This window comes from Peromyscus leucopus, chromosome 23 (assembly GCF_004664715.2).
Source record: "Peromyscus leucopus breed LL Stock chromosome 23, UCI_PerLeu_2.1, whole genome shotgun sequence".
In the NCBI taxonomy this organism is placed as follows: domain Eukaryota; kingdom Metazoa; phylum Chordata; class Mammalia; order Rodentia; family Cricetidae; genus Peromyscus; species Peromyscus leucopus.
Genome location: NC_051082.1, coordinates 4,028,290 through 4,056,260, shown reverse-complemented (window position 1 = coordinate 4,056,260; position 27,971 = coordinate 4,028,290). Strand labels below are relative to the sequence as shown.

Below are 27,971 nucleotides of genomic sequence, written 5' to 3'. Positions count from 1 at the left end.
AACAATTTTATTCTTTTCTGTTCAGGTAGCAATCCCTGGGCATGCATAGTGTCACCTTGCGCATGCCCAGGGAGCCTGCTCATATACCCCCCCCCCCCCCCCCCCGTCATGGTGCCGATGCTGCATGCTTGCTCTTGCTGACAGTGGCCGCTTCAGAATGGGGCATCACTCATTCTGGTTTGCAGCAGTTGTCTGCTTCTTCCATTCTAGTGACAAGAAGTGCTTTGACAAAAGCTTACCCCCAAATGCTAGATTTATGAGGGATGACCACACAGGAAATGTCCTGATCACCACACGGGCTGATGTCTCATGCTGTCATTGATGCAGCCACTTACTGATTTACTCGTTCATTTACCCATCCATTACCTTTTCATTCACTCTATCCATCCATCCATCCATCCATCCATCCATCCATCCATCCATCCACTCACCCTCTACCCATCCATCCATCCCAGCACCCACTCGTTTATCCACCCATCTATGCACGCACCCATCTCTCTATCCACCCACCCATCTATCCTTACATACATACACTTACCCATCTACCCACCCATCATCCATCTACTCACCCACACATCTATCTGTATACATCCGCTGTCTTGGGGTTTCTATTACTGCAATAAAAACCATGGCCAAAATCAACCTATGGAGAAAAGGGTTTATTTCACTTATCATAGTTCACCAAAGGTGGATCAGGAACTCAAATAGAGCAGGATCCTGGAGGCATGGCCTGCAGAGGCCCTGGAGGGGTGCTGCTTACTGGCTTGTTCCTCATGGCTTGCTCAGCCTGCTTTCTTATAGAACCCAGGACCACCAGCCCAGGGATGGCACCACCCACAATGGGCTGGGCCCTCTCATATCAATCATTAACTAAGAAAATGCCCTGCAGGTTTGCCTACAGCCCAATCTTATGGAGGCATTTTCTCTATTGAGATTCTCTCCTCTCAGATGACTCCAACTTACGTCAAGCTGACATAAAACTAGCCAGCAGACCTATCTATTCATCCATCTACCCATTCGCCCACGCTCCCACCTGTCTATCCATCCAACCATCCATCCCTCCACCCATCTACCCATTCATCCATTCATCCATCCACTCACCCTTCCATTCACCCATCTACCCAAACATCCAACCATCAAACCAACCAACCAACCAACCAACCAACCAACCAACCAACCAAACAAACAAACAAACAAAACCCAACCAATCAACCAACTATGCCTACATACAGCAAAGATCCCACAAACATGTATCATGTGCCAGCTCTACTGCTAGGGGTGAGGGGCTCAGATATGAATCAGATTCATGGTTTCATACTTGAAGTCATCTGAAACTCTGGGGCCCTTTGGAAAATCTGATGAAACTGTTGGGTCTCCTCCCTAGAAAGTCTTGTGTCCCCACAAGCGCACACACAATTTTGTGTGTTTATGACTCCCCTTAAGACCAGCCATAGCTTTTCCAGTGGGTCGTTGACAGATTAGCATGTTCGGAATCGTTGTTATTCCAGTAAGTGGAAAAGATGTAGGGCTGGGGAGATGGTCCAGCGGATGAAATGCTTGGTGACCTGAGTTCAGATTCCCAGGACCTGTGTAAAAGGCTGGGCACGGCAGCAGGTATGTGGGACCCCAGCACTGAGAGGCAGAGGCAGAAGAAGGGCAGTCTTAGCTGGGAACCTAGATTCTGTGAGTGGGTCTGTCTGGAAACAAGTGTGCCCAGGAAATCTGAGTGTACGGTTCATTGCATCAAGACAGAGCCTCACCAGGTAGCCCAGGCTAACCCATGAACTCCTGATCCTTCTGACTCGGCTTCCAGAGTGCTGGGGTTATGGGCACGTGCCACCATCCCCCTCAGGGAATGTGTTGATTTAGGCAGCGGCTGGCTCCTCACCTGTCTGAGTTCTTAGTGTTCTAGCTCTCCCACACTGGTCCCAGCAATTTGGGGAAGACCACACAGCCCAATCATGGCTTCTTATGAGGCAAATCTAAATTAGTGTTGCACATAAGGGGAACTTTTGGGGATGAGTAGGTCATAAGATTGGAGTCCTGAAACCAATATGAAAAAACCCCCCCCCCCCCCCGCCTCACCAGAGAGTTCCTTTAATACTAAGTCACATGAAGCCACAGAGAGAAACTAGACATCAATGAGGAAGATGGTCCTCAGAGGACGCAGCATGTTCCCGCACTTGGTCTGGGGCCTCCTGGCCTCCAGGGCTGTGACAAGAGAGGTGAACAGTGTGTAAATCCTTCAGCTCATGACTCAACATCGTATTGGTCAATACAGCCCAAGGCTCACTTGCTTCTGCTATTACCTTCACAAAGGCACTCAAGCCCAGAGACGTAAAGTCATTTGCCTAAGTCACACAGCTAGCAAAGAGGTGGGGCAGGATTTGAACCCGTGCTGTACCCAGTACCTCCCCCAACTTCCCCCAACTGCCATCTTGAGGCTGCAGAGACATCCCTGGGCCTTGACAGATTAGAATTCAGCTCTGAGTTAGGATTCTGTGTTGCCGGCTCCCAGCTTTGCCTCCCAGGTTTCCACCAAAAGGAAGGGGTGCTGCTGGGAGTGAGTTTTCTCAATGGCTAGACCATCTCCTCACTTCTCCCAGCAGCCCACAGGCAGGGCTTTATGCTGAGGCCACCTAGGTGGGGTGGGTGAGGATGAACATCAGAAGTTTGGGGGTCACCAGCAATGCTAGGGGCTCAGGTTTGTGGGAGTGATGCCGGTCAGGGTCCCGGGGCGTGCTCTCCCGGGCTGGGGCCAGGGTGCTGACAGGCCCAGCTCTCCTGAGCTCTGCGCCTGCCCAAGGTAAGAAAATAAGCTCTGAACCAAGGGAAGGAGTAGGCTGCCCGGGTTTCAAAAACAGGAACAGCAGCCTGTTGCTATGAAGATACTTGGTGTTTTCAAAGTTTTTTAAAAAAAAAAAATGTTTTTAATGACTCACATAAAAGGCACACACAGCTTCCTTGTAAAAACACATGGAAAATCCTGGACCAGAGTGCTAGGGGCCAGGACAACTAAGTGGTCTGTAGCTTCGGAAGGCTCTGGAGTGCCTGGCGCTCGGGAACCACACAGCACGTCACGGTATAATGTGGTTGCAAAACCTCCAAATGTCTCTTACGTCTGCAGCAAAGGTGTGTTCCTGCGCAAGTATGGGAAAGGGCTTTAAAAGCATCCGTGGCCCTGTGTTCTCTCTGATGAGACCTGAATTATCCGCCATGTCCCTGTGATTTCGCGCCATTCTGTTTCTGAGGACATGAGTCGATGTTGACTCATAAGTAGACACCCAATCGGACCTCGATTAACCTGGTCTTGCCATTTCCTCTTGCATTCTGGCCTCAGTTCAGACATGATTTCTGTTTTTAAGTAGCTTTGTAGGGTCCGGGTCCAGCCTGTGGACTGTATTCTGGGCTCCCCGGAGAGGGGCTTGGGGTGGCCTCAGCCTTTGCAGGATCACTCATGCAGGGGAAGCAGAGGCAGCTCTGCCCACATGGCTGTGCACCACTGGGGAACTGACTCCACCTCTCTGAGCTTCTTCTAGAAATGGTACCTGCCAGATGGATGCCAAATAGCAACACCAGAATGACTCTGCCTGTCTCAGCGGCTCCAACTCCTCACAGCTTCTACCAGCTACAGCCAGGCTCCCAGGCTCCCAGGGTGAGGACTCTGCAAAGGCCTCAGACCACTATTAGCCTCAGGCTCTTCATATTGTGCTCTTGTCTTTATTTGAAGAATAAAGACAGTAAATGAATACCTGGGCATAGGACCATGATGGCAGACTGGCATGATAAAGGACATGGAATGGGGCCGCCCCTCTGGTACCCTCTCGGCCTCCGTGGAACACAGCCCAAAGGGCCCTGTTGTCACCTGCAAGTGCCACTGCCCCCTTGGGCATGGTAGGACACGCCTCCCTATAGCTCCAGGGGACTCCCACCTCCCCATTGGTCCTCACTGGGCCATCCCCACTGTGATCACCTTCTCTATCCACCTCTGAAGATTTTTCCCAAACCAACTCCTGTTTTGCACGTGGGAAAATTGAATGCCTAGAAAGCACCTGAGGCCACACCCAGATCATTCCAGACTCTGCCCTAGGTCCCAAGTTCCACTCCCAGACTGTGTCCAGGCCCTGTCTCTGCCCAGCGGGTTGCTGGCTTTTCCCATCTAACAGGCCTTAGACTCTAAAATCCCACTTAAAATGAGAGCAAAACCAAACCCCCAAAACATCCATGGTGATTTTAATGAGAATGTCCCCCTAGACTCACACGCGTTTGAACGCTGGGTCCCCAGTTGGTGGAACTGTTTGGAAAGGATTAAGAGGTGTGGCCTTGCTGGAGGAGGTGTCATTGGGGATGGGCTTTGAGGGTCAAAAATCTACACCATTCCTGGTCAGTCCCCCCTCCCTCTCTGCCTCATGGTTATTGTCCCAAAATGCGAGCTCTCAGCTACTGCTCAGCACCTCGCCAGAGCCTGCCGCCATGTTCCCCACCCTGATGGTCATGGCCTCTGACCCTTTGGAACCGTGAGTCCCACATTAAATGCTTTCTTTTGTAACTTGCCTTGGTCACGGTGCCTCTTCACGACAATAGAAAAGTAGCTGAGACACAAGGCGATACCAGGGGATGAATTATTGCCCTACGATGTGCGTTCACGGAAGAACGTGGACATCAACTGAGACTTTGGACTCAGAAAGCATTTGGGAGCTGGCAACCGAGCTCAGCAGATCATCCTGTCAGAACACGGACGATCACAGCGTTGAGAGCAATGTGGAAGCTCACAGCTCCAGAGGTTTCAGAGGGAAGCAACATCAGCCACTGGGTTAGAGGTCATCCTTGTGATATTTTGGCAATGAACACGTGACTGTTTTTTTTTTTTTTTTTTTTTTTTTTTTTTTTTTTTTTCTTATCCTAAGAATCTGTCTGAGGCTAAACTGAAGAGTTCTGGAGCAATTTTTTTGGCAGAGGAGGTTTTTAAGACAGCCTAGTGTTCTGACTGTGTTATGTGGTTATTAGGGGTCACTCTTAGGCAGAGCTACATACAATGAAAAGGAGCAAGCAGGGCAGAAACAAATACAAAATGTGCAGTTTGATGAGAAAAAACAAAACAGTGGAAGTGTAATATTGGAGCCACGTCCCCTGCTCAAGGTTTAAAGACAGGCCGGTGCTAAACGGTATAAAGGGAGAGGTGACCTCAGGGTAAGACCCCGCCCAGCCAAGCTTCCAACGTGTAAACCAGTAATTCCTAAGGAATCTTAGGCTCCTAAAGCAAAGGAACATGGATTCAATAAAGGAAAGTATCAACAAATCAAAGTTTATGAAATGTAATTCCAGGAGGGGTCCAGGCTCCACCCCAAGCATGCCTCAGAACGGGCAGCGTCAGGCACACGGTTCTGACTGTAGAGATCTGAGAATATAGGCGTAGAGAAGGCCTTGGGTAAAGGGCGTGTGTCAGGGCTGTTCCTGCGTGGAGGCTCAGAGGGACCATTGTTTGAAGCTGTGAAGGTGAAGCCTTGGAGACCCCCAAGATGCTGGAGATGCCAGAGCCGTGGAACACCTGCTGAGGAGAGCTGCTAACAGGGAGTCAGGCCAGCAGAAGAGAAAGAAGTGGGTTGTAGTCAACAAAGCATGAAGAGTGGAGCCATCTAAGATCTTTGACATTTAGGGTTTGGGTCTCGGTCTCGCTTTGGTTCAGTATTTCCTCACTGTGCCCTCTTTCCTCTCTTTTGGAATAGACGTATCATCTTCTGTGCCATTGTATACAATTGTATACATTGGAAGTATGTGGTCTGCTCTTTGAATTTACAGGAGGTTATAGTTAAGAGATTGCCTTGAGTCTCAGAAGACACTTTGGACTTTTTTTTTTTTTTTTTTTTTTTTTTGAGACAGGGTTTCTCGGTGTAGCCCTGGCTGTCCTGGATCTCACTCTGTAGACCAGGCTGGGCTCGAACTCACAGAGATCTGTCTGGCTTTGCCTCCTGAGTGCTGGACTTTTACACAATATTAAGACGGAAAGGCAGGGCGGTGGTAGTGCACACCTTTAATCCCAGCACTCGGGAGGCAGAGCCAGGCGGATTTCTGTGAGTTCGAGGCCAGCCTGGGCTACAGAGGGACATCCAGGACAGGCACCAAAGCTACACAGAGAAACCCTGTCTCGAAAAACAAAACAAAACAAAAACAAACAAAACAACAACAACAAAAAGACTGAAAGACTATGGGGACTTTTGAGGTTGGAATGAATGTGCTTTGCATAAAGGTATGGCTACAAGCCTGTGGGACCAGGGAGTGGGGTGTGCTGTTTGAATGAGAATGGCCAGTCCTTTGCCGTCTCTGGGTCCAGTTACTCTCTGTAAAGGAAGGGTTTGGACTGAGACCTAGCAGAGGGGAGGAGAGAGGTGTGCCGTCAGACCGGCTGGTCCTGTACTGTGTGACCTTGGGGAAATAACTTGACCACTCTGGTTCAGGAAGTTATCTGTGAAACGGGAAGGTTAGAACTGCTGCCTTCGATACTCGCATGTCACTCGCCTGGCAGTTGGGAATGGCAGGTGGTGTTCTGAGGTGTCAGGCTGTGCCGAGGTTTGCACGTGTCCCCGCTGTGGAGTTGTGGAGGCGCTGGGTCCCACCGTTAGAGTGAGGAAGGGTGGGGCCTTTAGGGGATAATTCTGCCTGGAGTGTTCCTGCAGACTAACGCAGCCGATGTCACTGCTGACAGGCCGAGCTCAGCCCCCTCTCGGCTCCTGTGGCCTCACCTCCTGTTCCCACCACGGGCAGCAGGAAGCCCACCAGACATCAGCTTCCGGTCCTCTTCCCGCCTCCAGAACCCAGAGCCACATGAACTTCTCCTGCTTTTGAGTGTCCCGCTGTAGCTGTGAAGACAGACAGGTGACGACGACGAGAGATACGTCCAGTTGTCCAAGACTGTGAGGCTGGGTTCCCCGCCCGCCTTTGTCTTCCCCGCCCCTCCCCTCCTCCCCTCCCTCCCTCCATCGTTCTCTCTCCTCCCCTTCTCCTCTCCATTACCTTTCCCTGTTCTCTTCCCCTTTCCTTCCTCTCCTCTCTCCTCCTCTCTCTGTAGTTTTAGGCAGCATGGCTTCAGACCCCGACAAACTTCAGCTCTGTCTCAGCTGTCCGCCGCACGCTGGCAGCCTCGGCACAACTTCCTGCCGATGGCCTTAGCATCCTCATCTGTCACCACGGGCGAGCTGTTCTTCTAGCCACCACATTCTCAGTGGAAGCACTGAATATGCGTCACACACACACACACACACACACACACACCACACCCCACACCCCCCAGGGACTGCTATGTCATCTGGAGACCAAGGACTGGGGTCCAGCCTTGGTTGGACTCCAGCTCTGCCATCCACCAGCTGGGTGGCGTCGGGCAAGAGACTCGACCTTTCTGTGCCCCAATTTCCTTACCAATAAACAAAGATAATACAAATACCCGTCTGCTGTGAGGAGGACTAAGTACAGAGTGCCTAGCACTGTGGAGATTATGCATGGAGTGCCTAGTACCCTGCCTGGTCCTTGGCTACTTCAATAATTCAGCTGCTGTTGGTGATGATGTAGCCAACAAATTAGGCACTATGTGAGGTGCTGGGGACAGACTAGCAAAGAAAGCTGCTCCGGGAGTTCCCGTCTAAACAAGAGACACCCAGCAGGCGGGATGGCATGGTACCGGTCAGAGCCTGCTGTGATGTGGGAACAGTCTCCTTCTAGCCTGGGGAGGCTTCCTTGGGTGAGGAATCAGCCACGAAGAAGGAGCTGGAAGTCATCTGGACACAAGAGGGGCAGGAATAGCATTCAGTGATAAGGAACAGCAGACGCGAGGGCGGGCGGGCGTGGAGTTTGAGACAACCCCTAGAGGGGGCAGAGATAACCAGCTGCAGGTCTTCAGGTTGGTCAGCACTTACCCCTCAGCAGCCTGGTTTCAAGGTTCCATTTGCGGCTCCAACTGTGCTCCTGGCCAAGGGGCGGGTCATCCCTAGGAGGCTGCTACCACCCGGGAGGGAGCGCAGCCTCCTCTAGCGCCCCCACTCCACACAGCTGGCGCCCCCGCCCTCCGCACGCGGTTTCCTGCTCCTCCCTCCTCTCCCAGCTCCAGCTGTTTCTCTGTCTGAGTTCTGTCCCTGTCCCACACAGAACTCTGGGCAGAGTGAGGCTGTCAGGATGTTGCTGGGGGTGCTGTGCTCCGCGGGGCTCAGAGGAAATCTTGCATGAATGGATGAAATGCTTCCAAGCAAACAGCCCCTACCAGCACAGCTGTGTGACCCCGAGAAAGAAGCCAGGGCGCGAGCGGCCTGAAGCCACAGGACCCCGAGGGGGAGACCCGGGAGAAGGTACTGCGCTTGGCTTGGAGTCCTGCAGGGGCCGGGAAGGGGCGCACCGGCGGGGACCCGGGCTCTTCTCCTAAGGTGGTGTGTATCCAAGTTTCTAGGGTTGTATCAGACCTGAAGAGCGACGCTGGTGCTTGTGAAAAGCAGCGTGGCAGTCGCAGGTCCATTCTTCCCCGAAACCAGCTTGAAGCCAACTTGTGCCACAGGCTATCTACTTCAGGGTCTCCGGGTTCTCTCCAGCACGGACGGTTTGGTGGCTGCCGGCAAAGGTTGCCCTGGGACAGATGTAACTGCTGTCGGGTCTACTTCTGATTTTGTTTTTATTATTGCGAGCAAGCGGCTCTGCCGTGGACGCTTTATGGAATAGTTGTGCTTTGTGTATTGGCCCTGTGGATGTATTTCCATAGGTGGAGAGGCCTCGTGTGTGTGTGTGTGTGTGTGTGTGTGTGTGTGTGTGTGTGTGTGTGTGCTCATTGTCCAGATGTGCATACAGAGGGAGTAGAATGTGGGATCCTTGAGGCAAGGTCCCTTATAGACCCAGAAACTGACCCATTTTAGGTAGCCTGGCAACCAGGGAGCTCCAGGCATCTACTTGTCTCTGTCCCCCAGTGCTGGGGTCACAGGCACCTGTGGCCATTCCCAGCTTCTTACACCGGTGGTGGGGATTCGAACTCAGGTCTCATACTCACACAGCAAATGCTCTTACCCAAGCAGCCATCTCCCTATGCCTTCACTAGCTACTTTAAAAATAATAGGTTTACACTGGATGACCCAGCACTCAGGAGGCAGAGGCAGGCCGATCTCTGTGAGTTCAAGGCCAGCCTGGTCTACAGAGCGAGTTTCAGGATAGCCAGGGCTACATAGTGAGACACCGTCAAAAAAAAAAAAAGGTTTATTTTATTTTTAGTTATGTATACGTGTGTCAGTCTCTATGTGGGCTTGTGCATAGGATGCAGGTGCCTGGGGAGACGAGGGCCGTCAACTTCCCCTGGAGCTGGGGTCACAGATGGTTGTGAGCTGCCATGTGGGTGTGGGGAATTGAACTTGGGTTTTCTGGAAGAACAGCTGGTACTTACAACTGCTGAGCCCCTCACTACTCACTTTAAGACATGTGAGCTGTCTGCTGTGGCAGTTTCTGCCCGCCGACACTCCCTGTGGCATGACACAGGGGTGCCGTACCATGAAGACCACCCCCCCATGGCTATCTGCCCCTCCCTGAGACACTTCCACTTCCGCCTCTTTATTTTTTGATGCAGGGTCTCTCGTTGGAATCCTGGGCTCACTGATTAGGCTAGACTGACTGGCCAGGGAGCCCTGTGGATCCTCCTGCCTCTGCCTCCTCAGCACTGGGATTACACATATGTATCACCATGTCTAACTATTTATGTGGGTTCTGGGTATTTGAACTCAAAGTTCTCATGCTGACAGAGGAGGCTGTCTCTCACCCACGGAGCCATCCCCCAGCCTCTGGTTTTCTAGAGTGGGTCTGTGACTCACTTGTTATCTCTCAGACTCTCTTGTGTAAATCTGTTCCCCTTCCCGCCCCCATGTCATGTTTTCCTATTGATAGCTAAAAGTTCTTTGCGTATGGAAGACAGGAGCCCTTGGACCAAGCTCTGCCTTGAAAACATCACATCCTTCTGCTTCCAAACTAGGTGTTTAGAGCAAGGGAGCCCTGGTGCAGATGCAGGAGTGTTACTTGAGAGTTTGATGTCCTGTGCATGTGGCTGAGAAAGGGCAGGTCTTGGGTCTGAGGCCACACAGTGAGGAAGTGGCGGAGGAGCTCTTGTGTTTGCTCTGTGTCTTAAGAAAGGCCCGATTCCCCTTTGCCTCCCCCTCCTTCCCCTTTCCAAGGGGATCTGCGGTTCTTGCTTCTGTCAAGAGAAAGGCGTGATCATCTCTGTGCCTCGCTGCTGTGGCCTGCAGGGTTCAGTCAGGCTGTGGAAGAGGCTGACTCAGCATTCTCTTCTGAAGTGTCAATCATGTGGAAGGTCGAGGCGTTATCTCCGAGAGCCAGGGGTGGTGACTCTAGACTCCCCCAGCTCTTTGAGGAGTAGATGAACCCCACACTGGCCCCTTTCTAGCTCAACCCTTCTGGTGGAGAAGCCTCTGCACCCCACCCCTTCACAACTCCTCCCATACTGTCTTGTAACTATCAATCATTTTGTCTGTCTCCTAGCAACCTGGGACTCCCTAGGCCACAGCTCAGTGTTATATCCCCTGGGTCCTCCATCCCCTGCATAAGAGCTTATGTGCAAGATAGTGTCCGCTGGGTCCACGGAGAAGCTGGGCCACAGTTTTACCCTCTGCAGAATGGGCTGGGAGAATAACTGTCGTCCTGTCTCTTAGATGTTTGAGTATGAATGACGTCTTGAGATGGTTTTCTGGACTCTACCATGGCCACGTGATGAGGGTTCCAGTAATACCCCTAGTTTGCCGATTAGAAATCTGAGGTCCAGGGATTCCAAGGATAGACTGCCATAGATTCCATAACCACAGAGGTGGGTTTATGCTTCCACATCTGTAAAATGGGCTTCTGAATAGGAGCTACCCTGTAGGATTTTCACAGAGGTGAAATAATACCTGAAATGTTTAGCAGACAGTGATCCTCTAGGCTCTGAATGCGGCTTCATATGTACATGGTACTCAGCCTCTGCCTGTGTCATCCATCCATCCGTCTGGGCCACATAGAGGCCAATATGGTGTGTGTGTGTGTGTGTGTGTGTGTGTGTGCGCGCGCGTGCGCATGTATGTGGAAGCCAGGGACTGACCTCATGTGTCATTCTCTAGGAATCATCCACCTTACTCTTATTGCAAGCTGGAGCGTGGTGAGTAGACTGGACCAGTGGCCACTGAGCCCCGGGACCCTCCTGTCCCCGCCTCTCCAGCACTGGGATTACAAGTGCACACCTGCCACGTCTGGCTTTCACGTGGGTGCTGCTGGGGTTCAAACTCAGGTCCTTATGCTGACTTGGCAAGTGCTTTGCCTGCTGAGCCATCTCCCGAGACTCTAACATGGGTTTCCTCACAGATTATTAATGCCCAGGTCACATTAGTGTGAAGGCAAACAAGATCTAGGTCCTCCTCCCTGAGTCTCAGACTCCAGTGCCATTGTGACCATGGTGACCAACTACAAGGTTCTGGGTGGGTCCTGAGCTTGGACTGGAATAATGGTGGAGACTTCTTTTCTTCTTCTTCTTCTTCTTCTTCTTCTTCTTCTTCTTCTTCTTCTTCCTCCTCCTCCTCCTCCTCCTCCTCCTCCTCCTCTCTCCTCTCTCTCTCTCTCTCTCTCTCTGTCTCTCTCTTTCTGTGTGTGTGTGTGAAAGAGAGAGAGAGAGAGAGAGAGAAGAGAGAGAGAGAGAGAGAGAGAGAGAGAGAGAGAGAGAGACCAGAGCAGGATGCTGGATCCCCTCCTCTACCACTGTCCACTGTATCGCTGTGAGACAGGGTTTCTGATTGAACTGGCAGCTCACTGTTTTGGCTAGACAGGCTGGCCGTCAAGCTCCCAGAATACATGTCTTCATCCCCCAGTACTGGGGTTGCAGGCACACACAGTCATGCCCAGCTTTTCATGTGGGTTCCTGGGATTTGAACTCGGGTCCCTAAGCTTGCAGAACAAGCTTTCTCTCCCTCTTAGCCACCTCCTCAGCCCTCATGGTTATTTCTTAGAGCGTCAGTGTCTATGAATCAGGCTCTCTGAGGAGGAGCCTAGGGCATCTGTGTGCCAAACGGACGCCTCAGAGGCTTTGATGCTCTTCATACTTCAGAATGGCTGACTGGAGCACTCGCGTGTTTTTCTGTTTTCGTCCTCTGCCCAGGTTTCTGATGCTTTGCTGTGCATTTGAGTTTCCTTTTCCTTCCTAAGCAAATGTCCACAGACCTCTGTGAAGCCACATGGTCTGTGTCAGCAGCTGAGGCCAGGAGGCTGCGTGGAGAAGTGAAACTCTGTCTTATGGGACACAGCATGTCTGATCACACCGGTTCCCCCCGGGTGGGAGCTTCACAGTTACTCTAAGCTGTAGAGAGTCCCTTTAACAAGCAGACAGAAAGATGCAACCTGAAAACCAATAACAACACCATTCCTCCCTCAGACAGAAGGACGGCCCACCAGAGAGGCCCCACGGCTCTGCAGGGTGGTCTGCAAGCGGCAGACCTACTCCCAGGGATCAAGAGACCTACTCCCAGGGATCACGTGCTGCAGATGTTTGCTGGACTGGTGTGGTCACAGGAGAGGCGTTCCCATTGCCCAGTTATCACTGTTTCCCCTGCAGGAGGAGACACACGCTGTATGAGTTTGTGTGAGCTTCAGGAACAAATAGACCCAAGCACACTTACTGTCCCAAACCTAAAAAGGAGACAACACAAGCAGGCACTTCTTTTTATCTTCTGGTTCTCTCTCTCTCAGACCTTTTTTTTTTTTTTTCCTCATACGTCTTATCATATATCCCAGGCCATCTCTAAACTCCTGGGCTCAAGTAATTCTCCTGCCTCAGCCACCCGAGTGCCTGAGATGGCAGGTGAACTAACTGCACAATGCCTGGCTTCAAGAAGGTATTTCTGAGTGGAGGGCCCCCTACCCTAGTGAGCCAGTGACCCAGCTTGCAGCTCCACTGTCCCCTCTGGGCCCAGTGGAAGATGGGAAAGCATGAAGGTGTCTGATGGTCTTGGCTGGGAGGCACTGTGCATTGCTTCTGGCACATTGCTTCCAGCCAGGTGCGTTGCAAAGGATGCTGGGATTTGTAGTCTGGTGTGTTACAAAGGATGCTGGGATTTGGCATTTTGATAAGGTCCTTTCTTGCCTAGCCACAGCTATGTCTGGGTCAGGAGAAGGGGCCTTTATGGACAGCTAACTGTCCTTGACATGAATATGGTGGTCCCCTCGGCTCTCTTCCCATCTTTATTTGTTCTCACAGGGATGTCAGGCCACTATGCTCACGGCAACTCCCAGGTTCTCAACTTCTAAACTCGGATCCCTCTGGGATGTAGGCAATGGCCATTCTGGCTCCCCTTTGGAACACAAACTTACTCTGTACTGCGTTTAAGAGTGCACCATTTTCACACTCATGCTCTCATCGTCTCCTCCCACACCCTGTGACAAAAGGCCTCGGGTTCAGACGACACCTTGTAGATGGGGAAGAGAAGTTCAGAGAGGGGAAGGGTCTCACTCAAGGTCACACAGTTTATAGGAACTGCAGTTGGAACTCAGAAAGCCTTGCTCGTGCCTGAGGATCCCATTGCATGTTGGAGCATTCATAGCGCATACATGCCTGTACGGGTGTGAGTGTGGTTAGGGTGGGAATTTCCTTGGCTGGACTTCCTTGGGGCTCGGCATAAAGAAGTGTTAGTTCAGGATCATTGTCCAAGTGCCCAGGATGGCAAATCCCAGATGCTGGCCATGCAGAGAAGGGACAGTGCATGGAAGTGTCGTGGCTGAGGCTGTAACTGGCCTGGGCTCATGGTGCTGCTGTGGGTGAAGTGAGGAAACCCTGGCAGAGTGAGAAGCCAGAGTGAGTCAGGTGTGAGTTCCTGTCCTTCAGTCCCTGGAGGGGGGCAACTTGAAACAGACTTTTGTTCATTCACTCAACAAACGTTTATTAGTACCAACTCTGTGTCAGATGGAGCAAAGCAAGACTCTTCCTTCTAGGAACCTGTGTGAGGTAGTTACATTGTTCCCATTGAAGTGAGCAAAGGCAGTTACATTGTTCCCATTGAAGTGAGCAAAGGTAGTTGTTACATTGTTCCCATTGAAGTGAGCAAAGGTAGTTACATTGTTGCCATTGAAGTGAGCAAAGGTAGTTACATTGTTCCCATTGAAGTGAACAAAGGAAGTCTTCCTCCTAGGAACCCCCTGGAGGTAGTTCCATTGCTCCCATTGAAGTGTGGTGCTGATTGGCTGGGTGACATTCCAGGGGCTCCTGATGGGGTTAGGATTTGGGTTCTTGTTTCCCACAGTTCTAAGAGGGAGGCACTAAGCCATCCCTGGGATGCAGGGAAAGGGCCTGTTGGTGAGAGCCACTTGGTGCTCCTTGTGGACTCCAGGCCCTGTGTTGTTTCTGGTTTCGGGCAATAGTGGGACACCAGACGATTTATTTCTCTTGGGGTCTCAGCATTTTTGCAGCAAGGGTCACAAGTGAGCCTGGGAAAGGGTGGTGCTGCTCGATGGGACTGAGATGCCATGGGTTTATACGGTGCTGTCAAAGAAAGAAGTCAGCAGTTGGCAGTGGCCAGTGACCCCAGAGTCACCTGCTCCAGAAGTCAGCTCCCAGCCTTACCCCTTGGCCTCCTCATCCCAGCTGTGGGACCTAATACGCACCGAGGGCAGAGCACAAATGCGCCACTCTGAGGAAGCATGGGCTTTGAAATGCTCTTGGGCAGAAATGATCTGAGCAGCCTTTGGCTCCAGTCTGGGCCCTGTGTCTGGGCTCTGGTGGGGGTGCCTGGGTGTCCTCTGTGCTCATGCTGTGGAAATGCTGGAAGTACCCATAGCTGAGTCAGCAGGGCTCAGGATCACTTCTGCTTTCTCGGGGTACAGGTTCTGAGATCTCAGCCCGGGCTGGTGACGGGACAGTTCTTGTGCAAGGTGGAGGGTGGTCAGGGAGGTGGATGCAGAGAACGGCGGACACACCCAGCATTCCCCTGGGGCTCAAGGATGACAGGGGGTAGTGAGTGCATGGGGGAGAGGCTGCTGAGCACTGGTGGGAGCAGGCCCTGAAGCTGCGGGCCTGTATGCTGGCTCCGTCTCTTCCTGTCAGAGTTGCTTAGGTTACCCTGCTCTTTGGCCTGTAGTCCATGCTCAGTGAGCGGCCCAGGGTCGCGGTGAAAGACGGATGCTCATCCCTGTTGCATGAACTTGTCTGAACAGTCTACGGAGTCTGAGGCCCTTTGTGAGAGAGGGATGAGTCCTGTTTCCTTTCCATTACTGCGACAGACACCCTGACCAAAAGCAATGTAGGAGAAGAAATGGTTTATTCAGCTCCCAATTCCAGGTCACAGTTCCATCGTTGAGGGGAAGTCAAGGCAGGAACTCAAGCAGCTGGTCACATCACAGCCGTAGTCAGGAGCAAAGAGTAAAGCAGTCCTTGCTTTCTGCATGCTCTCACAATGGGCTGGATTAATTAACCACCAGGGGTCAATTAACTATCAGGACAATGGCCCACAGAGGCACTCACAGGCCAGCCTGGCTTAGGTAATTCCTCATGAAGATTCTCTTCTCAGGGCTGAAGAGATGGCTCAGCAGTTCAGAGCGCATTCCACTTTCTCAGAGGACCTCATATGATTCCCAGCCCTCACATCGGATGGCTCTCAACCACCTGTAACTCCAGCCCCTCTGGCCTTGGGAGGTGCTGTACATCCACATGTAATTAAAATTTTAAAACAAACAAAACACCCCAAACTTTCTTCCCAAGTGAGTCGAGGTCGTGTCAAGTTAACAGTTAAACTAACCAGCTGGTAGCAAGTGGATCAGCTTTGGGATCACACCCCCACCCTGTAGGTGGAGTTTCTCTGTGTCAGCTGCTCCCAGATAACCATTCAGAGACTTACTATTAATTGTAAATGCTCGGCCAATAGCTCAGGCTTGTTACTAGCTAACTCCTACATTTTAAATTAACCCTCATTACTCATCTACCCTCTGCCACGTAGCGTATCTTCTTTCAACATGGCACACTCACCTTCTTCTTTCTGTGTCTCAGGAGACTCCTGAGACTTTACCCTTCTTCCTCCCAGTATCCTCTGTGTCTTGTTGTCTCACCTATACCTCCTGCCTAGCTACTGGCCAGTCAGTTCTTTTATTAAACCAATCAGAAGGCAACTTGGCAAAGACATATCTTCACAGTCTACAAAAAGATTGTTCCATAACACCCCCCCCCATATTCTTGTAATTTCCCCATTAATCACAATTGTCAATTGACTTTTTACTATGAGAACAGGTGTGTCGATTCTGGGGACCAGGATGTGGACCTCTTTGAAGGACTGTCTATCATTGCAGGCCACCCTGAGGGCAACCCAAATGTTGAGAGGTCTGGGCCATTGGCTCTGAGGATGCACCATCCACCCATTTGGCAAAGCAAGTGTGTGCTTTTCTGACCAAGAACAAATTGTTAACTGCATTCACGCTGATGTCCGCCAGAGACACTTGGTGGCCAAGGGCTGTAGGAGCAAAGAGGAGTTGGCTTTCATGGGAACAGCAGGAAATAAGTCCCCAGACAGGAAGCCTGCCTTTGAGCTGGGTTCAAAGCATGAGCCGGCCTCAAGTTGCCCGAAGGAAAGTTGGCAGGAATGGGAGACTCGAAGCAGAGCAGAGAGCACAGATGAAGAGTGGAAGCCGTGTGGTAAAGTGGGCAGGGAGCAGGGGGAGTCTGCAGGGCCTTGAGGGCCCCACTCAGTCTCCTGGGTAGCCTGACATGCTCCATTTTACCAGCATAGCATACCCACCCTTTGCAAACTCGGTGCTTAAATTTCAAGTTGTGAAAATGGAAGATTCCAGACAACCAGAACTAATTGAGTTTAAAATTTGAAGTCTGGGGCTTTATGTCCTGGGCTGTTCTGCCATAAACTGGGTGGTCAACTCCTACTGGGGGTGGGTAGGGGGTGGGGCTGCAGGATGTATGTGTGGGGACACAGGCACAGAGGCGGGAGGTGCTGGGATGGTGTTAGAGTGGAGGTTAGGGTACGAGCCCTGGTCTGCCTGTCGTGTTCGGTGATTCCCTCCTGACAGACACACGCTCTGCCACACATGCTGTGGCCACACAGGCCTGGCTGGCATCGCAGGGTCCTGTGGAAGGGAAGGAGATCAAACCAGAGCAGGAGCTGCTCTGGAGGGAACGAGGGCCCATTCAGAATCTTTCATGACAACCCCGGACTCCCGGGATCATGGAGAAAAGGGAGTCAGTCTTTCCAGTATTGTCTGAAGGGACAGCTGCCTCACGGCCCAATCTTTACTCAACCCCACTTCCTTCTGCCAAGGCCACACCTTGGGACTGTTCCTACAGTGTCTTTAAGGCACACTTATGAGAAGGGGGGGGAGCATCACATGGTCCTGCTCTACAGCCAGCCATCCTCATGTCTACACCGCCAGCCACCACTGGCCTCTCAGACAGAGCCTGGGGGCCGCGGTGGTTCTTCCTCAGCACCCTCTCTTCTTCAGCAGGAGTGACAGTGGGTGCTGGGAGGGGAAGGGTGTTAGCTGGGCTGGCATGGGAGGTGTGAACTTTACCCTGCCCTGGAGTGTGTGACAAGATGGACGAGATCGTCAGCATCCATTGCGGGAGCCTCTGTTTCCCCATCGGAGAGACATTTGTGACAATGGCTTGGCAAGATTTGTGGAGAAAAAAAAAAACATCTTTTAAAAATAATGAATGAGCCGGGCGGTGGTGGCGCACACCTTTAATCCCAGCACTTGGGAGGCAGAGTCAGGCGGATCTCTGTGAGTTCCAGGCCAGCCTGGTCTCCAAAGTGAGTTCCAGGAAAGGCGCAAAGTTACACTGAGAAACCCTGTCTAGAAAAAAACAAAAACAAAAACAAAACAAAACAAAACGAATGAATGAATTTTATTTTCTATAGTCCATTCAAAGAGGTTGGAACTGGGCAGGTGGGGTTCGGCCAATCACATCATTCGGGAAGTAGGCTGCTGCCCCCCGAGGTCTTTGCTTCGGTTACTCGTTGGCTCGGCCTCGCTGTTTGCATCTTTGTTACTGGCTGGTCCTTAGCCACATGGGTTTGGGTAGGCAGGATGCGGTAGGCAAACTGAACCCCCTTTCAAAAGGAGAATTCTCTAGAAGCTGAGGCCGTGGCTCTGTGTTCTTAGGTGTTTGGAGGGCCCTGGTAAGGCAGCAGGTGGCTGGCCCTCTAGATGCTTCTGGAAGCACCTGTATGGGCATCTGGCTTGCCCCTGGGGAGGGCAGGGCCTGCTTGTTCCCCTGGTGTGAACAAACTGGGGACCCCTCTCGATCTTGGACTCCTTAAGGCTAGGGTTCTGGGCTACTTCTCCAGAGCAGGATGCAGAGGCACGGAGTGTGTGCATCGCCTATCTTGGCGACTCCACAGCTATCTATCCCTTTTTACTCTCCCTCTGCCCCACTTCCTCCCCTCAGGTGCATGTCTGCCTCAGAGGAAGGGGTCTGGGTGGTCCCTCCCCTTAGCTGGCTGTGGCGAGACCCCACTACCAGACTGTGGGAGGGAGTGTGTCTCCTGCCTAGTACACAGGCCCAGCAGCCCCACCCTGTATCCACCACATCCTGGTGCTCAGTAGACACTGAGCGGCTGAGCGAGCCAGCAAGCCTGACAGTAGAGGGACTCTCAGGGAACAGGATCTGGGGCATCACTGAAGCCTCCCCTCTCCCTCGGGGAAGAACAAACCTTAACCACAATTATTGTGAGGGCATGTGGTGTTTTATTTTGAAAACATATAACATTATTTTAAGGGTGTGTGTGTGTGTGTGTGTGTGTGTGTGTGTGTGTGTGTGTGTGCAGGCATGCATTGAACAACTTGAGAATTCTGCATTCTTCAGGACAAGTCCATGTGTTTTAAACATCAGTGTGGCTTTTAGGCTGCACATGATATGGTACATTCATGTCATCCCAGCACTTAGGAGGCTGAGGCAGGAGGATGGGGAGTTTATTTGAGGTCACCTGAGCTCCACGGTAAAAGTCTACCTCCAAAAATGAACAAATAACACCCCCTTTCAGAAAAAAAGGAAAATACCTTGAGGCCTCCATAAGTCTTTGGGCCAGCTCTGGGGGCCGGGGGGTGGAGACTCAGGCTGGCCTCCTGTCACATGATGGATGAGAAACTTGAAGGAGAGTTGCCCTGTGGTCTGAAGGAGTCCCCAGCAGGTAATAAGCCTTCTTCCTCTTGCCTCCCCTGCGGAAATAAGGACAGAGAGAGGCTAGGTGATTTGCTCAAGACACACAGGGAGTGAATGGCCTGAGTCAGGGTTCAAAGCAGCCTTAACCACAGGGCTCACAAAGGTGTCACTTTGGCAGGTTCCGTTTGTATCTGTCACCTCACATCTGTGGTAAGGCAGATGAGATCAGTTTCCTGGACAGCGAAGAATTCTTCCTTCAAGAGCCGGGAGCCTGATAAGGGACAGAAATAAGTAAAAGAACATTCTTAGAAGTTTGACGGAGGACCGTGGCTAAGACACCCATCTTGGATGTTCCCAGAGGTAAAGACTGAGATGGGATTTGGGTGGCCTCTATGTGTTGAGGGGGTGTCTCAGTCAAGGTCCTGGTCAGGATGAGCTAATTTTTATTTAAAAGTGGACCCCTTTTCCATTGTAATTTTTTTCTTTTAAATTTAAAGCTATCCTAGGAAATCATTATGTTTGATTAGTGAGTTTGGGGGCACTCCTGAGTTTGGGGGCACCCCCCTCTCCTAAATTTGTACTCCAGGCTAGCATCTCACTCACCCAGCTCAGTGTGTGAGTGGATGTCTTAGGGCATTTTCTGTTGCTGATTACTCCTTACTGAGGTCTGGTGAGTGGCAGGAGAGGAGATTTTAGGGGTTCACCCTCAGTCAAGGCAGAGAACAGTGAGATCCATAACCCTGTTCAACAGTAACAGTGATAGGTCTGGGAGGTGGCTGGGTGGGTAAGAATGCTTCCTCTGCAAACATGACAATCTGAGTTCACATACCCAGAACCTCTGTAGGAAGCTGGGCATGGTTGCTGTGCCTGTAACTCCAACACTGGGGGCAGGGCAGAGACAGGTGGGTCCCGAGAGCACACTGGCTGGCCCTGCCTGTACAAACCAGTAACCCTCTAATTTAGTGAGAGACCCTCCTCGCAAGGAAATAAAGTGGAAGGTGATAGAAGAAGAAACTTGGGGTCCTGCTCAGGCTTTCTCACGCGCATGTGCAGGGTTGCACACCACACAGTGCGATCGCTCAGAGACTAGTGGACTTGCTGGGGCTTGGCCACGGGCTGTGCACTATTGCTCTGAGGTCTGTTTTCCTCCTCTTACGTCCTAACATCCACCCTGTGGAGTATGTGCTGTCACTGCTTCAGTTGGGGACACTGACACAGAATCCAAGCTCTCCCAGGGGCCATGCGGCAGAACCGGCCCTGATACCATCTGGTGTCGCCGTGCTCTGAGTCTGGTTTTGGGGCTCCGTTCCTGCCTTCTCCATCTTTTAGCTGTGTGAAGTTGGGCAGCTTGGTTGGCCCTCCCGGCTTCAGTTTTCTCTCCTGACGGGGTCATTAGGGCTTTGGGGAGGCTGAGGAGGAGTGAGGGGTGGGGAGGAGCGTGAGGGTCCAGCAGTGAGGGTCTCAGTGTTTCAAGGGTTTTCCTTTCTGGCTCCAGACCCGAGAGGCCTTGGAAACCTGAACCAAGAGAGAAGTCACAGCCAGGACTCTTGGCAGGGGGACAAGGGAGCAGAGAGAGGGACAAAGGTTTCTCTGTCAGCCACTCGGGGCCTGTGGGGAGGCCTGATGGAAGAACCGTGAGTGTTCCAAAGAACAAGACTCCTGCCCAGAGGCAGCCTGGCAGTGTGGCCTGCCAGGGACCGCTCCTGGGCCAGGCTGGAAGATTCCTCTGGACTCTTCTTGGAGGGCATGGGAAGTGGCTCCTTCCTCCCTCCACCCCACACCCAGGGTTATCGCTCTTTTATTTTAGAACCAAATAAAAGTGGAATGCAACTTGAAGTTGGCAGCTGCTAGGAAGTCCTCGGTACAGCAGGTCACCCCAGGCTCAGGAACGACACTGGTCACCTGCCCTCTGCAGAGGCTGCCTCTCTAGCCCCCATGGTACTCTCTGAACCCCCACCACCCAGCTGTCTCCAGAGGGTTGCCTGGGGCCCAGGGGTCCATCCACCAGTGCACTGCAGCTCTCCTGCTCTCTGAGGTAGCTCAAGACGCAGTGGAAAACTGTGGAGACCGAGGGCCAGGGTGGACTAACTCTCACAAACAGAGAGAGAGCAGATATTTCCGTGACTGGTGCTGTAGGTGTGGCCGGGCTGGGTGAGGACCACTTGGCACTGGAGAATGCTCTTCGCATGGTTTAAAACAGCATGGCTCTACCAAGGAGGGCCAGCCCTGTTTCCTCATTATAAAAGCTCCTCAGGGACGGGGAGGAGAGCTCAGTGGCAGAGTGCTTACCTAGCAGGCTCCGGGCCCTGAGTTCCATCTCAGCCACCATATATCAACAAAAATGAAAAAAAAATGGGGGGGGGGGAGTAACATAAAAGAAAGCTTAAAGCAACCAACAAACTCTGGTTAGACCGAGTGGAGGGCTAAGGATTTAATTGTAACATTGTAACACACATGACAAGACTGCTTACAACATGGTGACACTAAGAGGCTAGATCAACTGCCCATCCAGGGTCACGTCCCCAAGAGCCCATCCCCAAGGCACTGGCTATCGAGAAGCCGGTAAACCTAACAGTGAACTGCTATGCCGCTATCTAGAAGGAGGGGCTGTGTTTTTACTATCTCCCAAATCTGCAATTGGGTAAGGAAGGTGCGCATATCTTCTCTTTTATACAAAGTGTGTGGGTGGTGGTGGTGGTGGTGGAGGAGGAAGAATTGGGAAAAACCTTTGTAATTACTCTGAGGCTTCAGAATGACACCCAGTAACCTAGTCCGGGAGCTGGGTGCTCTGGGATGAGATGGACGGTGCTGTGAAGGGGTAGGACCGTTTGTTCTAACTCTTTACAGTTTTACATGGTTTGAGCATCTCTAATTGGGTTGAGTTGTAAGGTCGAGCTTGAGTTGTGAATGGAGACCCTCTCAGGGAACATCGGTAGCAAATGTTTCGCTTTGAGTATGTGTAGCAAACCCCCAGACCCGTGGTCTCTGCTACCTGCTGGGACAAGCCTGGGATTTCGAATTACCTCCACTCGGTCCCAGCTCTCTTTGGTGTCACAGGGGAAGGGTCCTTGTGGGCTTATGTAGGGATCACTCCTTCGTCTAGTTCCCCATCCTCCTGGTAGCTGTGATGGGCGTCTGGTGGCCTCCTGTGGGCCAAGCTGGCATCTCAGCACAGATCTGCTGCCTCCTTCCCACGGCAATCTTGAGACCCGGGCCCTTGGTAAGTGCTTTCAGGAGAACGATGTGTCCTCCTGACCCTCCTCAGTGCTCACTTCCAACGGGCGGGCGGTGGAGGCTTCTAGAGAAGTCGGTGACCCCGAAGCTCAGTCCAGAAAGGCCTGGTGTGTCTTAACCCTCGTTGTCTCCGCCAGGACTTTCCCAAACACTGTCCCCACTCTGTCACCGCACAGCTTGCGTTGAGTAATCCCTCTTCTGAAAGAGGCTGCAGGTCAGGGCAGAGCCCCGGCCTTATGTGCAAAAGGCCCCGGGTCCATCTCCAGCATTGCGTAAGTGAATGAATAACAAACAAACCACAGCTTTTCTGTGACATCACCCAAAGCCCTAGATGAGTTCCCAAGGGCTCCTCCTCTGCCCAGCACAGGGGCGGCTACCCTGTGACCGGTGGCTCTATCCCCCCAGACCAAAGCCCAGGCCACTCCTGCCTGGGTCCTGGCTCTCTTCTCTGATCTTGCAGCCTGCCCCTTATCCCTCTCCCTCTGGTACCTCTCTGTGCCTTCGTCTTTCTTGTCTTGGTGTCTTGCCTCTTACCCCTAATTTTTCTCCACCACTTCTTTCCCCCTTCGTCTTTCTGTTCCTATAGCGGCGTCACTGGCCACCCCCTTGCTCCACACCTCTTTTCGCTCCTTGGTGCCTGCTCCTGACTGTGGTCTCCAGTTCCACCAGGCCCCCGCCCTGCAGGAGTCTGAAGCAGGGAGGATTGGTTCTCTACTTCCCTGGAGCCAAGGGCAGGCCAGCCCTGAGGACAGTGGCCAGTGCGGGCACCAGGCCGGGGCACACCTGAGGCTCTGCAACAATCTGTCCTGCATACTGTGACGCCTTAGGGCTGTGTTTTCTTGTTGCAGTGGGCCCGTCCGTGACTCAGCGGGCGGTGTGGAGGTTGTGACTTGCTTCGTGGAAGTCTGACTCCCCATTGAGACAGATGAGGAGCCAGACTGGGCAGCCCCCTCACAGCAGGGGGCTAACTGAACTCCTTCAGCTTGTGGGCCCAGGTGGAATAAAGCCGAATCTGAAGGGCGGGGGATTCGGCAGCACCTGCCAGAGCGGTCATAGGAGCCCGCGAGGTCATCTGCCTGCCTGTGAGCCAGAGTCTGGTCTTCACCGCTAGAACACAGAGGCAAGGAGGAGGCAGCTCTCTCTGTGCAGAGTCAACTACCACGAGGGGCCTGGGTGTCTCCTCTCCAGGTGCCCAGCATGTGGCTGCCTTGGTGAGGAGCTCTCCGGGTCTCGGTTTCCCTGTCTGTCAGGTGTGGATCACAGTGCCTGCCTCTTGGATTATTGCTGGAACGTTAATGACTCAGGATGAGAGCTTGACTGGAAAATGAGGCTAGAGAGACCAAGCCTGAGAGGGAATGAAGTACACAGTGTGGCTGCAGGAATAACAGGTATAAGCTGGGACTGTCCATGGCAAGCAGGTGCTTTGCAGGGAAGCCACAAGCCTTGTTAAGTTCGTATGGTGAACCATATTAATCACCAAGGAGAGCAGAGACCACAGGGTTGGCCCAGGCTGTCCCCCACCAGCGCAGGGTGTCAATAGTGTGCCACCCGTGGATGCTGACATTATCAGGGCATCAGCACCGAGAAGCAGAGGGATGCTGTTCTTGACACTCTTGAGACTATCCTAGAAGTTTCAAGCCAGCCACACATATCCCCGCTGGACTGAACATTTCCCTGGTACACCCAGGGGAAATGATTTTGTTGAGCTGATGTTTGGAACCTTGTCACTAATTCATTATGGTCGGTCTCTCCTGAGATTACCCCAGGCTGGGTGTGGTTAGGTCCCCAAGGGCCCCGTCCCACAGCCCGGGCAAAAAATGTTCTCATCTTAACGGCAGGAATCCGCCTCACTGTGGTTTGGACTGCTCAGGGCCGGGACCATGTGACCTGGAAGCTGGCATCTCTTCCCTGGCCAGGAGCCTCGGAGGTGGAGGCAAGGCCTTTGTGAGTTCCGGTATTGCTGTCTGGTCTGTTTCCTTCTCAGACCTGGCTCATGGTCCGTTCCTTCCAGGTCCTCTTCCTCCTTTCACTCTTACTTTTAATTTATGTTCCTCCTACACACACTTCTCTTCTGAACGCTCACCCTCTTCCGAACGGATCCAGCACCCAAGCAAACCGACCCATGGGAGCCCGCCATCCCAACCCTGCCGGGCACCCCTCCCTCACCCTGCCTCCGGAGGGCTCCGGGTGGGCCAGCTGGCCGGGGGTGGGGCGGGGGTTAAGAAGGGTGCCGAGGAAGTGCTAGCTAAGGTCAAAGGGAGGAAGTGGTCAGTGCCAGGATGGGGAGGTGACGGGTGTGTTCTGGGTATCTCCAGGGACCCGAACCAGGCCATTCAAGTTCAGATAGTAAACAGAGAAGAGTTTTCAATGACTCAGGAGTCTTTACTACAAGTTCTGCTGGTTGGGACTCAAACTGCTAACTGACCCCCAGATCACCTCTCTGCAAGCTACCAGCCAAAGGCTGTGTGTTAAACTGACCCATTCCAAAGATGGGGTGACCTGCAGGGACACTGAATCCGGTGTCCTGAGAGACCCTGCAGTCCTTGCAAGAGAAGGAACAAGTCATACCATGCTCTCTGTATGTGAGGATGCACGGGGTCCTAAACAGACTCACTCTGCAGATGTGGGGGTTGGTTCTATGATGCAGAATCATGGCGACTGAAGGCCAGGTTGCCTCTAGATAAGGTGGTGTGTGTGTGTGTGTGTGTGTGGTTGTTTTGTTTTTATTACTCTTTTTGGGGCTATGATCTCTCTTTAGCAAGGCTTGGATGACCATGCATGGCTTGTGAGATGCTAGAGGTGAGGTCTGGGGATTCATACATGGTTGGCAAGCGCTCTGCCAGCTGAACTGCACCCCCAACCCTGGGTCAGGTTTGCTGCCATCAAGTGAGGCTAGAGCTCATGACAAGGAGCCTGGTGACCCCCTTCTCCAGCATAAAGGTGGCAGGCTTTCACCCCAACGCTCTTTGACGATGACTCTTGGGAGTCTTGAATTCCCTCTGGTCCACAGCCAGCATTTTGTTCTCTGACGGTGTCAGGACAGGGTGAGGGGGCCATTTCCCCGGGCAGAGCCCTCCCAGGTCAATGTCTGGGCTTTCCCTTGGAAGAGGTAACGGAGTGGTGATGGGAGGGGGTGGCAGACTGCCCCTGTCCCTCCTCCCCAGAGCCTGGGAACAGGGTGGGACCTCACACTCCACCACCCTGGCAGCAGTGACAGCCCATTTGTCACTGCCTGGGCCAAGGCCAGGGAATTCTCATGAGCTAGACTGGAGCTGGGGTGCCTGGGGCAGGTCAGAGCCCTGGTTTCTCTCGTGTTCCATTGGGCTGTAGAGGCTTCTGCAGCCCTCTTGGAGGGATGCTTGGAGCCTGTTTGGAGACAGCCCTATGAAGAGGTGGGTAAGCTAGGGTCACTGGAGGTTCTTGAGGTGTTGGAGGCATAATGAGATGGCAGATAGACCAAGGCCAGCCTGGGAACAGGGCAGCACCCAACAGATGAGCCACAGAGCAGGGCTAGTGGACTGTTGTCGCTGATTTTGTAGGGTCTTCAGAGTCAGGCTGCCCTCATTCAAATCCCACTGCTGGCCCTTCCCAGCTCTGTGGGCTCGGGCCAGAGCCATTTCTGCTTGGTGCCTCAGTTTCCCCTCCAGCCTCCTTTCTTCTAGTGCGGACCCCACCATCCACCCAGGCATGCATTTTTAGAAAGATAGACACCCTCTATCTGTGAGTATCCATGGCTTCCTACTGCCCCGCGTGATACAGTGGGAGGTCTTGTGGGGGGCATTGTAATGTGAGTCTCTGCCATCTCCCTCACGCTGACCACATTCCCAGGCCTCTGTGACATGTACACCACACCCTCCCCTGGAGTATCTTCTCCATCCACCTGGCGAGTGATTAACAACCTCCAGAGACTCCTGCTCCTTGCTTTGTGCAAAGCCAGGACTCACAAACCTGGTGGCCAGTGGGTTCAGACAGGAGTCGTGGAGAACCAACATGTAGACATTTTTTTACTCCTACGGAGCCCCACACCTGCTTGGGACAGAGGTGGGTGGGCAGGACTTGGTTCTTCTCTCTTACCCTCCCTCGGTCTTCCTTCCACCGTGGTGGAGATGCAGAGCACACGGCGTCGTAAATTGCAGCTTACTTAGTGCCCCTGAGTTGAGGAACAATGGGAAGAAGTGAGGGCTGCAGCCAGCTCCACCCCAACAGTAGAGGCCAGAGATGGCAGTTGGCTGGAGGTCTGGACTTGGGACAGCATCTTGTGACCCTGACCGTGCCATGTGTCTCTGAGGGTAGAGACTGGGTCATCCCACCCCAAAGCATCCAGCAGGGTGGCAACCAGGTGCTCACTTGCAGCTTCTTCATGGGTGCTGGACCCGTTCCTGTTTCCGGGCCTTAGCCCTTCCTATCCCCACTTCCCAGAATGCTCTTCTACCACATGGCTCCCCATCCCGGAGCTCATGTCTCCACTCCAACGTCAGCTCCTCAGAGAGGCTTCCCAGGAGGCAGTGTCCGAGCCAGCGTTAGACCCTGGGTTCCTCTCTCAGTCTGTTCACAGCACTTCGAGCATGATTATTCTTATTTAAATATGCAGCGTCTGTGCGACGCTTCCAGGGGTCAGTGCAACGTCCTCCTGCCGGACGCGCCACAGGGCAGGAGATTCCCTCTCTCTTGGTCTCCGGGTGCAGAAACTGAGGCTCTGAGAGGCGTGGGGCTGGCCCAGGTGACACAGCAGAACTGGGACTCAAGCCCAGGCAGTGTGCCTCTGAGGTGTTTGTCCTGTCGTGTGTTACCTCCGGTGTCTGTCACTCATACCCCTTCCCAAGGGTAGCCACGTTCTCTTCTGTTCTCTGCTGTGCCCAGCACCCCAGTCCAGCCTGGTGCGCAACAGGTGCTTGGTGAAGTGGGTGTTTTCTGGAGGGAGCAAGAGGTGCAGAAGGTCCTCAGAGCCCGGCCCAAGGTCAATGCCATTGCGTTGGAAGTGTCTTCATCTTTTGGAGGCTTGAGCTTGTCCGGGTGAGGCTCACTCTGGCCCCCAGGAGGACCTCTGTCTCCTGACCCCTCCCTGGCAGAGGTGCCAAATGGAGCATTGTCCTTTACTGCCACCACCTGGGGTCCTACCCAGCCCACTGCCTGCCCAGCAGGAGCCAGGCATCCCTGGAACACAGTGGCTACTGTTGTGCAGCCAACCAGGGCCCCAAGCGAGTGTTTGACCAGACTGCTCAGGCAGCTGGAGAGGACCGGGTGGGGCCCCTAAAGCAGTGAGCTCCCAAGGAGCTGGTAGGAAGTATGTGGCAGCGGCCCCACGGGTGACACCCCTTTGCTGTCAAAGCTGGACAGCGCTGGGACACGGCTGTCCTTGTCTCATTGTCCACGGCCTGTTGAGATGAGCAATAGAGAGGAGGAGCCCGAGGCCCAGAGAGGTGAAGCAATCTATCACACTGTCACACAGCCCACCTGAAAGGGCTAAGGCTGGAATGCTTCAGGAAATCGGGGGAGGAGTCAACCACAGGGTGGGAACCCCCATTCTGCCCATTCACCCATTGCTGGACAACTCACGGAAGCTCGTTCTGTGTGAATCTTAGTTTTTCAACTGTGAAGTGGG

General features: G+C 52.9%; 1 protein-coding gene and 1 long non-coding RNA gene across 2 annotated transcripts in view; one reads left to right on the top strand and one right to left on the bottom strand.

The window, feature by feature from the left end:
• Nucleotides 1-6,149: 6,149 nt before the first annotated feature.
• LOC119086576 lies at nt 6,150-8,023 on the bottom strand. The gene is made up of 3 exons (XR_005089888.1): nt 7,908-8,023; nt 7,012-7,769; nt 6,150-6,857 (listed from the first exon to the last, which is right to left on the bottom strand). It is a non-coding gene; the product is annotated as an uncharacterized LOC119086576 (long non-coding RNA).
• The window catches only part of Cmklr1 (chemerin chemokine-like receptor 1), a 38,231-nt gene continuing 18,269 nt past the window's right edge, over nt 8,010-27,971 (top strand). Inside the window, exon 1 of the mRNA XM_028860840.2 lies at nt 8,010-8,333. The gene's annotated coding sequence lies outside the window, so the exon portion shown is untranslated. The remainder of the gene's footprint in view (nt 8,334-27,971) is intronic.